We start from the raw sequence: 12472 nt of genomic DNA, 5'->3' as shown, positions 1-12472 counted from the left end.
ACATGAAACTTGGAAATGTTGTAAACAGTGAGGATAGTAACAGACTTCAGGAGGACACAGACAGACTGGTGAAATGGGCAGAAACGTGAGATGAAATTTAACAGAAGTGTGAAGTGATACATTTTGGTGGGAAGAATGAGGCGAGGCAATAAAACTAAATGGTCCAATTTTAAAGGGTGTGCAGGAACAGAGAGGCCTCGGGGTGTATGTACACAAATCTTAGAAGGTGGCAGGACAAGTTGAGAAGGCTGTTAAAAAGCATACAGGATTCTTGACTTTATTAATAGAGGAATAGAGTGCAAAAGCAAGGAAGTTATGCTAAGCCTTTATAAAACACTGGTTAGGCCTCAGCTGGAGTATTGTGTTCAATTCAGGGCACCACACTTTAGGAAGGATGTCAAGGCCTTGGAGAGGGTGCAGAGGAGATTTACTAGAATGGTACCAGGGATGAGGGGCTTCAGTTATGTGGAGAGACTGGAGAAGCTGGGGTTGTTCTCCTTGGAGCAGAGAAGGTTAAGGGGAGATTTACTAGAATGGTACCGGGGATGAGGGACTTCAGTTATGTGGAGAGACTGGAGAAGCTGGGGTTGTTCCCCTTGGAGCAGAGAAGGCTAAGGAGAGATTTACTAGAATGGTACCAGGGATGAGGGACTTCAGTTATGTGGAGAGACTGGAGAAGCTGGGGTTGTTCTCCTTGGAGCAGAGAAGGTTAAGGGGAGATTTACTAGAATGATACCGGGGATGAGGGACTTCAGTTATGTGGAGAGACTGGAGAAGCTGGGGTTGTTCCCCTTGGAGCAGAGAAGGCTAAGGGGAGATTGACCAGAATGGTACCGGGGATGAGGGACTTCAGTTATGTGGAGAGACTGGAGAAGCTGGGGTTGTTCTCCTTGGAGCAGAGAAGGTTAAGGGAAGATTGACCAGAATGGTACTGGGGATGAGGGACTTCAGTTATGTGGAGAGACGGGAGAAGCTGGGGTTGTTCCCCTTGGAGCAGAGAAGACTAAGGGGAGATTTGATAGAGGTGTTAAAAATCATGAATAATTTGGATAGAGTAAATGAGGAGAAACTGTTGCAGTGGAGGAAGGGTCGGTAACCAGAGGACACAGATTTAAGGTGATTGGCAAAAGAACCAGAGGTGACATGAGGAAACTTGTTTTCCACAGCGAGTTGTTGTGATGGGGAATGCGCTGCCTGATAGGGCGGTGGAAGCAGATTCAACAGGAGCCTTCAAAAGGGGACGGGATAAATACTTGAACTGAAATAAATTGCAGGGATATAGGGAAAGAGCGGAGGAGTGGGACTAACTGGATTGCTCTTCGAAAGAGCCGGCGCAGACTCGATGGGCCGAATGGCCTCCTTCTGTGCTATTCTGTGATTCTATGAATACAGAGACAATGTCCCTTTAAATATCGAGGTGTTACGTTGAGGTAAGGAGACACATTGTCCCTTTAGTTACAAAGGAGAAGACAAAAAGGTCGCAGACTCTTTAACTGACACCAATACTCCGAGGGAAGAGGATGTGACGGTCGGTGTCCCTTTAACTGGGCCGCACATGCCTGTGATTAAAGGCATCGGAAACAGTGGAATCGACCCACCGCAGTCACACTGTGGACACTCTGGTGTGTCAGCGGGTGGGATACACCAGGGAATCCCTTTCCACACACTGAGGTTGACTCTAATGATCGGAGGTCCCAGAGTTTCGGATACCAGATAATCAAGCTCACAAGAACACAAATTGTCTCTCCAGGCTTTATTAAGAGCGCTGCATAACACAGATCGGGTGATAATTCCCTCAATCTGGAGAATAGAAGTACAGTGGATTCGCGTGCGACCTTCTCGAGTCTGTTCCAACTGACAACGGCTTAAGTGGCCTGCTCTTATACACAAGCTTGGTTACCGCTCAGGAAATGGGATTGTTTGGACCCGTCTGTTGACCGCCTCCTGAACTCCTGCTAATTCAGGGAATTTAGTCCATCTGTGGCCAGACTATAACCACAAGCCCGTCTGGTTATCACACCTATACGGTCCGTGAGGTTATTATTCGATTCACACCCAGACGTTGTGCCTTTACTTGTCTGGCACTTCATCCCATAACACGGGTACAGGGGCTCAGTAATGTTTCATTCATCAGAAAAAGACAAAGTACAACAACATACTGGTCAGCTTAACAGAATCTCATCATATTTATGTGGCTATAAATATAAAAGGCACTAATAAATCCAGTGGTGAATTCAGGAGAAAAATCTTTACACAGAGAGTGGTAGAATGGGGAACTCGTTACCACAAGGAGTGGTTGCAGTGAACAGCACAGATGGATTTATGGGGAAGCCACACGAGGGAGAAAGGAATGGGAGGATATGTTGATCGGGTTAATTGAAGTAGGGTGGGTGTGGGGCATAAACACCGGCATGGACCAGTTGGGCCGAATGGCCTGTTTCTGTGCTGTACATTCTATGGAACATCATGAACAGTCAATCGAAGGGAATCATCAGCACAACAACCTTAAAGATTAAACAATAGTACAAGAATTTATAAAACATTCATCCATTCCATGTTCATGTCGCCCCAGCTTACTACAGGGCCCTGCACTACAGATCAGTGTGAACTCGCTGGTGTCCCTTCAGATTCCCGGAGCTTTTAAAGCTCTTCCCACAGTCGGAACAGTTAAATGGTCTCTCATCAGTGTGAACTTGCTGGTGTCTCAACAGGTTGGCTGACAGAGTGAATCCCTTCCCACACACGGAGCAGGTGAATGGCCTCTTCTCACTGTGAACTCGCTGGTGTCCGTTCAGATTCCTGGAGCTTGTAAAGCTCATCCCACAGACAGAACATGTAAATGGTCTCTGATCGGAGTGAACTTGCTGGTGTTGCTTCAGATCCCCAGAGGTTTTAAAGCTCTTCCCACAGACAGAACATTTAAATGGTCTCGCATCATTGTGAACAAGCTGGTGTTGCTTCAGATTCCCGGAGCATTTAAAGCTCTTCCCACAGTCAGAACAGTTAAATGGTCTCTCATCAGTGTGTACTTGCTGGTGTCTCAACAGGTTGGCTGACAGAATGAATCCCTTCCCACACACGGAGCAGGTGAACGGGCTCTCATCAGTGTGAACTCGCTGGTGTGTCAACAGGTGCGATGACAGAGTGAATCCCTTCCCACACACGGAGCAGGTGAATGGCCTCTTCCCAGTGTGAACTCGCTGGTGTCCGTTCAGATTCCTGGAGCTTGTAAAGCTCATCCCACAGACAGAACATGTAAATGGTCTCTGATCGGAGTGAACTTGCTGGTGTTGCTTCAGATCCCCAGAGGTTTTAAAGCTCTTCCCACAGGCAGAACATTTAAATGGTCTCGCATCACTGTGAACAAGCTGGTGTTGCTTCAGATCCCGAGAGGTTTTAAAGCTCTTCCCACAGGCAGAACATGTAAATGGTCTCTCATCAGTGTGAACTCGCTGGTGTAACGTCAGTTCCGTGGAGCTTTTAAAGCTCTTCCCACAGGCAGAACATGTAAATGGTCTCTCCCCGGTGTGAACTCGCTGGTGTGTCAGTAGGTTGGATGACTGAGTGAATCCCTTCCCACACACGGAGCAGGTGAACGGCCTCTTTCCTGCTCTCTCCAGCTGGTGTCCCTTCAGCTCCTGGGACCTTTTAAAGCTTTTCCCACAGTCGGAGTGCTTCACCGGTCTCTCCCCAGTGTGAACTCGCTGGTGTGCCAGCAGATTCGAGGACCGAGTAAATCTCTTCGCACACACGAAGCAGGTGAACAGAATCTCTCCTGCTCTCTCCAGCTGGTGTCTCTTCAGATCCTGGGACCTTTTAAATCTCTTCCCACAGTCAGAACATTTAATTGGTCTCTCATCACTGTGAACAAGCTGGTGTCTCAGGAGGGTGGCAGAATGAGAGAATCGCTTCAAAAACACGGAGCAGGTCAACGGTCTCACATCGGTGTCGACAAGCTGGTGTCTCAGCAGCACGGAGGGTGCAATTAATCCCATCCCACACACGGAGCGGGTTAAAGGTCTCTCCCTCGTGTGATCTTGCTGGTGTATCATCGGAGCGGATGGCTGAGTGAATCCCTTCTGGAACACGAGGCCGGTGAACGGGCTCTCCCCAATCTGTAGCCACTGGTGTCGCTTCAGGTGCTTGTAGATCTTGAAGCTCTTCCCACACTCAGAACATTTAAAAGGTCTCTCATCAGTGTGAACTCTGGTTCACTGGTGTGCCAGCAGATTGGAGGACCGATTGCATCAGGTCCTGAGGAATCCTGTAACTCTGTCAGATCTTGACGTGATGTTAGGTCTCAGCCTCCTGTCTGTAAAGGCTCCACTTCTAAAACCCTGTGAAAGGAGTGTAGAAAGGGGTAAGAGGGAGAATGTGGTCTCCATTTTTTTAATATAATCATTCATAGAAACATAGAAGATAGGAGCAGGAGTCGGCCATTCGGCCCCTCGAGCCTGCTCCGCCATTCAATTGATCCCTTTAGCCTTCACGGGATGTGGGCGTCGCTGGCAACACCAGCATTTATTGCCCATCTCTAGTTGCCCTTGAGAAGGTGGTGGCGAGCCGCCGCCTTGAACCGCTGCAGTCCGTGTGGTGAAGGTGCTCCCACAGTGCGGTTACACTTCTTTGCAGTGGTTTGGTACAACTGAGGGGCTTGCTAGGTCACTTCAGAGGGCAGTGAAGAGACAACCACATTGCTGTGAGTCTGAAGTCACATCTAAGCCAGTCAGATTAGTGAACCAGATGGGTTTTTAACGACGGTTTCATGGTCACCATTACTAGCCTTTTAATTCCAGATTTATTTAATTAACTGAATTCAAGTTCTGCAGCTGCCGTGCTGGGATTACATAGAAACATAGAAGATAGGAGCTGGAGTAGGCCATTCGGCCCCTCGAGCCTGCTCCGCCATTCAATGAGATCATGGCTGATCATCCAAATTCAGTACCCTGTCCCTGCCTTCTCCCCATATCCCTTGATCCCTTTAGCCTTAAAAAATATATCTAAGTCCTTCTTGAATATATTTAATGAATTGTTAAATATATTCAAGAAGGAGTTAGTTATAGTTCTCACTTGAACTCACTTCTCCAGATCACTAGTCCAGGCCTCTGAGATAACATAACCACTATGGTACGGTACCTGTACTCATGTCCCCCTTTTCCCAGCCCAGTGGCAGTGAAGCTGATTTTCAGGCCCCAGCTGCTGCACAGGTTGGTTGAAAGGATCAACAGTAATGGCAGCTGCAATCCCCACAAGCCCCCGCGCTCCAGAAAGCGCTCCGGCCGCCGCACTGAGTTGTGGCTGACCCCACGCATGCGCCCCATGGCCCCGCCCTCTCCTGCTCCACAGGCGCCCGGCCCGCACCGCGCATACTCAGCACACACCCTGGGCCCCTGTCAATCATCCTCCCCCGCGCCTGCGCGCTGGGCCCGAGCTCCAGGCTGCCGCTCGGGGCTTTCTTTGTAAAGTCAGTGTTGGTGAAGAGCCGCAATCAGTGAGGGAAAGTGAGTTTTCCCCCAGATCCGATTGAGATCAGAGTGGGGGAGAGAATAAAGGGGAATCCAAACCTGAGAGTCCGTGGATCCGGGCCCCGAGCGGAGCTTCTTCAATTTGGCGGAGGGCACCCGTAAGACAAAGGTCCTCTACCAACCTGCCCCCGCCATGCAGTGCTGCCCCCCGATTATCAAAATCCACGACAAGGCCTTGGACAACGTGGACCACTTTCCATACCTCGGCAGCCTACTGTCAACAAGGGCAGACGTCGATGACAAAGTCCAACACCGCCTTCAGTGTGCCAGTGCAGCCTTCGGTCGCCTGAGGAAGAGAGTGTTTGAAGACCAGAACCTCAAACTCGGCACCAAGCTCATGGTCTACAGAGCAGTAGTGATACCTGCCCTCCTGTATGCCTCAGAGACATGGACCATGTACAGCAGGCACCACAAAGCAAAAAATAAACCCTTTTCAATTTAATTTAAAATAAGACAATACTTTAGAAAATATGATTAAATATAAAATAAATATTCACAATCTCCGCCCTTTTTAGTTCAGACACACCCCTCCTCCAGCATTCATCTGTGTGAAAGGCTCAGAGGGTGCGGAATTCTTAAAGTGCATCCAGGAGAACTTTTTGAGCCAGCATGTAGAAAGTCATACAAGAGAGGGGGCGGTACTGGACCTAATTCTAGGGAATGTGGCCGGGCAAGTGGTAGAAGTGTTAGTAGGAGCGCATTTTGGTGACAGTGACCATAATTCGGTGAGATTTAAGGTAGTCATGGAAAAGGACAGAGATGGACCAGAAATAAAGGTTCTAAATTGGGCGAAGGCTGATTTTAATATGATACGGCAGGATCTGGCCAAAGTGGACTGGGATCAGCTACTTGTAGGAAAATCCACATCGGCGCAATGGGAGTCTTTCAGAAAGGAAATTGAGAGAGTACAATGGCAACATGTTCCCGTAAAGGTCAAGGGTGGGACGAACAAGCCCAAGGAACCCTGGATGTCAAGGGATATACGAGAATGGAGTAGGAAAAAAAGGGAGGCTTTGGCAGATACAAAGGACTAAAAACAGTGGAAGCCCTCGAGGAGTATAGAAAGTGCCGGGGGGATACTGAAAAAAGAAATTCGGAGAGCAAAGAGGGGGCATGAAATAACACTGGTGGGCAAAATAAAGGAAAATCCCAAGGTGTTTTATAAGTATATTAAGGGCAAGAGGATAACCATGGAAAGAACAGGGCCCATTAGGGACCAAAGTGGCAATCTGTGCATAGAGCCAGAAGATATAGGTGGGGTTTTAAATGAATATTTTGCATCTGTGTTCACTATGGAGAACGACGATGTAGGCATAGAAATCAGGCAAGGGGATTGTGAAACACTTGAACAAATTATTATCAAGAGGGAGGAGGTACTAGTGGTTTTAGCAGGCTTAAAAGTGGATAAGTCCCCAGGCCCAGACAAGATGTATTCCAGGCTGCTGTGTGAGGCAAGGGAGGAGATTGCAGGGGCTCTGACACAAATTTTCAGAACCTCTCTGGCCACAGTGGAGGTGCCGGAGGACAGCTAACGTAGTACCATTATTCAACAAGGGTAGTAGGGATAAACCAGGAAATTACAGGCCAGTGAGCCGAACATCAGTGGTAGGGAAATTATTGGAAAAAATTCTGAGGGACAGAATTAGTCTCCACTTAGAGAGGCAAGTCTTAATCAAGGATAGTCAGCATGGCTTTGTCAGGGGGAGATCATGTCGAACCAATTTGATTGAATTTTGAGAGGGGGTGACTAGGTGTGTGGATGAGGGTAGTGCAGTTGATGTAGTCTACATGGACTTTAGTAAGGCTTTTGACAAAGTCCCACATGGGAGATTGGTCAAGAAGGTAAGAACCCATGGGATCCATAGAAACATAGAAGATAGGAGCAGGAGTAGGCCATTCGGCCCTTTGAGCCTGCTCCGCCATTCAATGAGATCATGGCTGATCATTCAAATTCAGTACCCTGTCCCTGCCTTCTCCCCATATCCCTTGATCCCTTTAGCCTTAAGAAATATATCCAACTCTTTCTTGAATATATTTAATGAACTGGCCTCCACCGCCCTCTGTGGCAGAGAATTCCACAGGTTCACCACTCTCTGGGTGAAGAAATTCCTCCTCATTTCAGTGTTAAATGGCTTACCCCTTATCCTTAGACTGTGACCCCTGGTTGTGGACTCCCCAGCCATCAGAAACAGCCTTCCTGCATCTAGTCTGTCCAGGCCTGACAGAATTTTATAGGTTTCGATGAGATCCCCTCTCAATCTTCTAAACTCCAGTGAGTATAAGCCCAATCGACACAATCTCTCCTCATACGTCATTCCTGCCATCCCAGGTATCAGCCTTGTGAATCTTCGCTGCACTCCTTCCATGGCAAGAACATCCTTCCTCAGATAAGGTGACCAAAACTGCACACAATACTCAAGGTGCGGTCTCACCAAGGCCCTGTACAACTGTAGCAAGACATCCTTGTTCCTGTACTCGAACCCTCTCGCTACGAAGGCCAACATACCATTTGCCTTCTTAACCGCCTGCTGCACCTACATGCTTACCTTCAGCGACTGGTGCACAAGGACACCCAGGTCTCTTTGCACTTCCCCTTCTCCCAATCTATTGCCGTTCAAATAATAATCTGCCTCCTGTTTTTGCCACCAAAGTGGATAACCTCACATTTATCCACATTATTGAGCATTTGCCATGTTTCTGCCCAATCACCCAACCTCTCCAAATTATACTGGAGTTTCACGCCAGGGCAATTTGTCACATTGGATCCAAAATTGTCTTCGTGGCAGGAGGTAGAGGGTGATGGTCGAAGGTTGTTTTTGTGACTGGAAGCCTGTGTCCAGTGGTGTACCGCAGGGATCGGTGCTGGGTCCTTTGCTGTTTGTAGTGTACATTAATGATTTAGATATCAATGTAGGAGGTATGATCAGTAAGTTCGCAGACTACACGAAAATTGGTGGAGTGATAAATAGCGAGGAGGGAAGCCTCAGGCTACAGGACGATATAGACGGATTAGTCAGATGGGCAGAACAGTGACAAATGGAATTTAACCCTGAAAAGTGTGAGGTGATGCATTTTGGGAGGACTAACAAGGCAAGGGAATACATAATGAATGGTAGGACCCTAGGAAGGACAGAGGATCAGAGGGACCTTGGTGTGCATGTACATAGATCCCTGAAGGCAGCAGGACAGGTGGATAAGGGGGTTAAAAAGGCATATGGGATACTTGCCTTCATTAGCCGAGGCATAGAATATAAGAGCAGGGAGGTTATGATGGAGCTGTACAAAACGCTAGTTAGGCCACAGCTGGAATACTGTGTGCAGTTCTGGTCGCCACACTATAGGAGGGATGTGATTGCATTGGAGAGGGTGCAGAGGAGATTCACCAGGATGTTACCTGGGCTGGGGCGCTTCAGCTATGAAGAGAGACTGGACAGGCTGGGGTTGTTTTCCTTGGAGCAGAGAAGGCTGAGGGGGGACCTGATTGAGGTGTACAAAATTATGAGGGGCATAGATAGGGTAGATAGAAAGGAACTTTTCCCCTTAGTAGAGGGGTCAATAACCAGGGGGCATAGTTTCAAGGTAAGGGGCAGGAGGTTTAGAGGGGATTTGAGGGAAAACTTTTTCACCCAGAGGGTGGTTGGAATCTGGAACTCACTGCCTGAAAGGGTGGTAGAGGCAGGAACTCTCACAACATTCAAGAAGCATTTGGATGAGCATTTGAAACGCCATAGCATACAAGGTTACGGACCAAGTGCTGGAATATGGGATAAGAATAGACAGGGCTTGATGGCCGGCGTGGACACGATGGGCCGAAGGGGCTCTCTCTGTGCTGTATAAATCTATGACTCTAACTCTGAGCCGAAGTTCCTCGAGTTGCAGACACTTCTGGTCACCACACTTTAGGAAGGATGTGAAGGCCCTTGAGAGGGTGCAGAGGAGATTTACCAGAATGGTTCCGGGGATGGGGGATCTTAGCTACAAGGACAGGTTGGAAAAGCTGGATTTGTTTTCATTAGAGGAAGGAGGTTGAGGGGTGATTTGACAGAGGTGTACAAGATTATGACGGGTTTGGATAGGCTAGACGGGGAAAGGCTGTTCCCACTAGTTGATGGTACAAGGACTAGGGGACACAGATTTAAGGTTTTGGGCAAGAGATACAGGGGGGATGTGAGGAAAAACTTTTTTATGCAGCGGGTGGTGAGGACCTGGAACTCACTGCCGATGGAAGTGGTGGAAGCCGAGACACTCAATGTTTTCAAGGGGAGACTGGATAGGCACTTGGGGGAAATAAACTTGCAGGGCTACGGGGATAGAGCAGGGGAATGGGACTGACTGGATTGCTCTACAGAGAGCCGGCATGGACTCGATGGGCCGAATGGCCTCCTTCTGTGCCTCTATGACTCTATGTGGTTGCTGTGGATCACACTGGGGTCCACCAGCTCCCACATGCTACAGCTGCAACACATCACCTGCCCGGCCATCTCTATTGTATTTTATTTAACTAATTAGGTTTTCAAGTTTTGAAATACCCAATTGTCTATTAATAGTTTTTAATCCAGTTAATAACCTTGTTTAATTTATTCCATTTAGCTATATGCTTTAGGTCTTTACTGTAACTTAGCCCACAGTCCTAATTAAACCCTAGTTGTTTATATTTTTTCACGTATCAAGCAGCCCCTCTTACCCCCACCTCATCGAATTCGCTCACTCACCCAATTCCCGAGTTAAGTACTCTGTAGAAGCCGTACTCCGTAGAACTGGACTCCGTGCTACTTACCTCCCAAACATTTCTCCTTCCACACTCAAAAGGCCGATGAATTTCAGGTCCTGATGAATGGAGTGACTCTCTGAGATCTTGATGTGAAGTTTGGTTTGAGTTTCCCCGTCTGTCAATCCTGCCCTTCTCACAGCCTGTGAAAGGAGTTTCCAAAAGCCATCACTGAGAGTCCAGGACAGAAATTGACAACATTCTCCCCCAGCAACAATTCTCTTGTCCTCACCCAATCACGTTCCCTTAGCAACAAGGTATTGAAACTTCTTTTATACATTCTCGCAAAATATTACACACAGGTGTCTTCAACCAATCTCGCTCCCCCAGCAACAACTCCCCGGTCCTCACAGGATACTAGTGTGGCAACATAAAATGATATGGAACCTTCCAGAACTTTGGGCACTTTTTAATGGTTAATTACAAAATGGGCAGTTTTGCAGCTACCAATTACTGTAACTCATCAATACTCACAATTCTGATTCATCGACTTTGCATCATAGAATAGTAGAATTACATTAATACATCCAAAGGGCTTCCAGCAAATAGTTTGCAGAAGGCTGCACCACTGAATAAATGTGAAATATTTAGTGTTTCCCACATTCAATAACTGTTCATTTTATTTTGCCTCATTTGAATACATTAATCTGACTGGCTGAAGGGCACTGATGTAATTTGATTGGAGGCCTTCTATCAATACAATAATACAATACAAATCGCTTTATTGGCATGATAAGGTACATCTTATGTTGCCAAAGCATCAAAATACATTTATGGTTGAACACATAAACGCGGTTCCATTCATACAGTGTATAAACAGGTATATCCCTGAGCTTATAAATACATTTTCGCCTCGTCTATATATACTCCTGTCTTAGTTCACTGGTTGTCCCTCTGTTCATGGCAAGCTGTAACATAGTGTGCCGCCAGTGTTACACAGCTTCTCTCCTCCCCCAGTAGGAATGGGAGTTTTTGGTTGTCAGTCAGATTTCTGAATTCAGGGCATATTTGTGAGAATTTTTGATAGAAATTCTCTCTGATGCCCTGATATTTTCCACAGGCTGTGAGGAAGTGCATCTCTGTCTCAACTACTCCCTGACTGCAGTGAGAGCATATCCTGTCTTCTCTTGGCAGCCTGGTCTGCCTGTGTCTGCCTTTTTCGATCGCTAGGCTATGTTCGCTAAGTCTGTACCTTGTCAAGGTTCTTCTCAGTTTGTTATCCTTTACCATGGTCAGGTAATCAGCTATGTTGCTATCGTAATGTTGTATTGTCTGTTTAGGGCCAAGTAGCAATTGAGTTTGCTTTGGGTTTTTGTTGTTTCTGCCCAATATGACAGATATTTTTCCTTTTGCTTAGCGACGATTGTGTTGGGTCGAATTCTTTGTGTTACCCTGTCACTGTCCTGGGGCTGGTTATTGTTAGTATTGTTATTAGTTACTTTATTGAGTCCCAGGACTAGTTGACTGAGGGTATTCTTCTTTATGGTCAGCTCTTGGCATTTCAGGGCGTCGTAGTGATAGCATTGGGGGTTGCTCATTTGTAGGTGATTCCAAAATTTGGTGGCTCTTTTTTGGATAGTGATTATTAATGGGTATTGGCCTAGTTCCGCCCTGCATGCGTTGTTTACTGTTTTCCTTTGAGTCCGGAGGATACTTTTACAGAATTCCGCATGTAGGATCTCAATTGGGTGTTTGTCCCATTTTGCAAAATCTTGTTGTGTTAGTGGTCCCCAGACCTCACTGCCATAGAGTGCAATTGGTTCAATTACTGATTTGAAAATTTTGAGCCAAATGCTAATTGGGATTTCTATTTGGATTGATTTTTTGATGGCATAGAAAGCCCTTCTTGCTTTCTCTTTCAGTTCATTCACAGCCAGTTTGAAGTTTCCCGTAGAACTGATTTTTAAGCCCAAGTATGTGTAGTGAGTGGTTTGTTCAATTTTGGTTGTTCCTACTGTGAAATTTATTGTGGGTCCATGTTGTTTGGATCTTTGCTGGAACACAAGGACTTTGGTTTTTTGGGGATTTATTGTCAGGGCCCAAGTCTGGCAGTACGACTCCAGCAGGTCAAGGTTCTGCTGTAGACCCTCCTTAGTTGGTGACAGCAGAACCAGGTCATCGGCATAGAGGAGGAATTTAACCTTGGATTCATATAGGGTGAGGCCGGGTGCTGTAGATT

The sequence above is a fragment of the Somniosus microcephalus genome, chromosome 4, assembly GCF_052327205.1.
Source record: "Somniosus microcephalus isolate GS21.2 chromosome 4, FLI_Smic_1.0, whole genome shotgun sequence".
Classification (NCBI taxonomy): domain Eukaryota; kingdom Metazoa; phylum Chordata; class Chondrichthyes; order Squaliformes; family Somniosidae; genus Somniosus; species Somniosus microcephalus.
Note: the sequence above shows the minus strand (reverse complement) of the source record.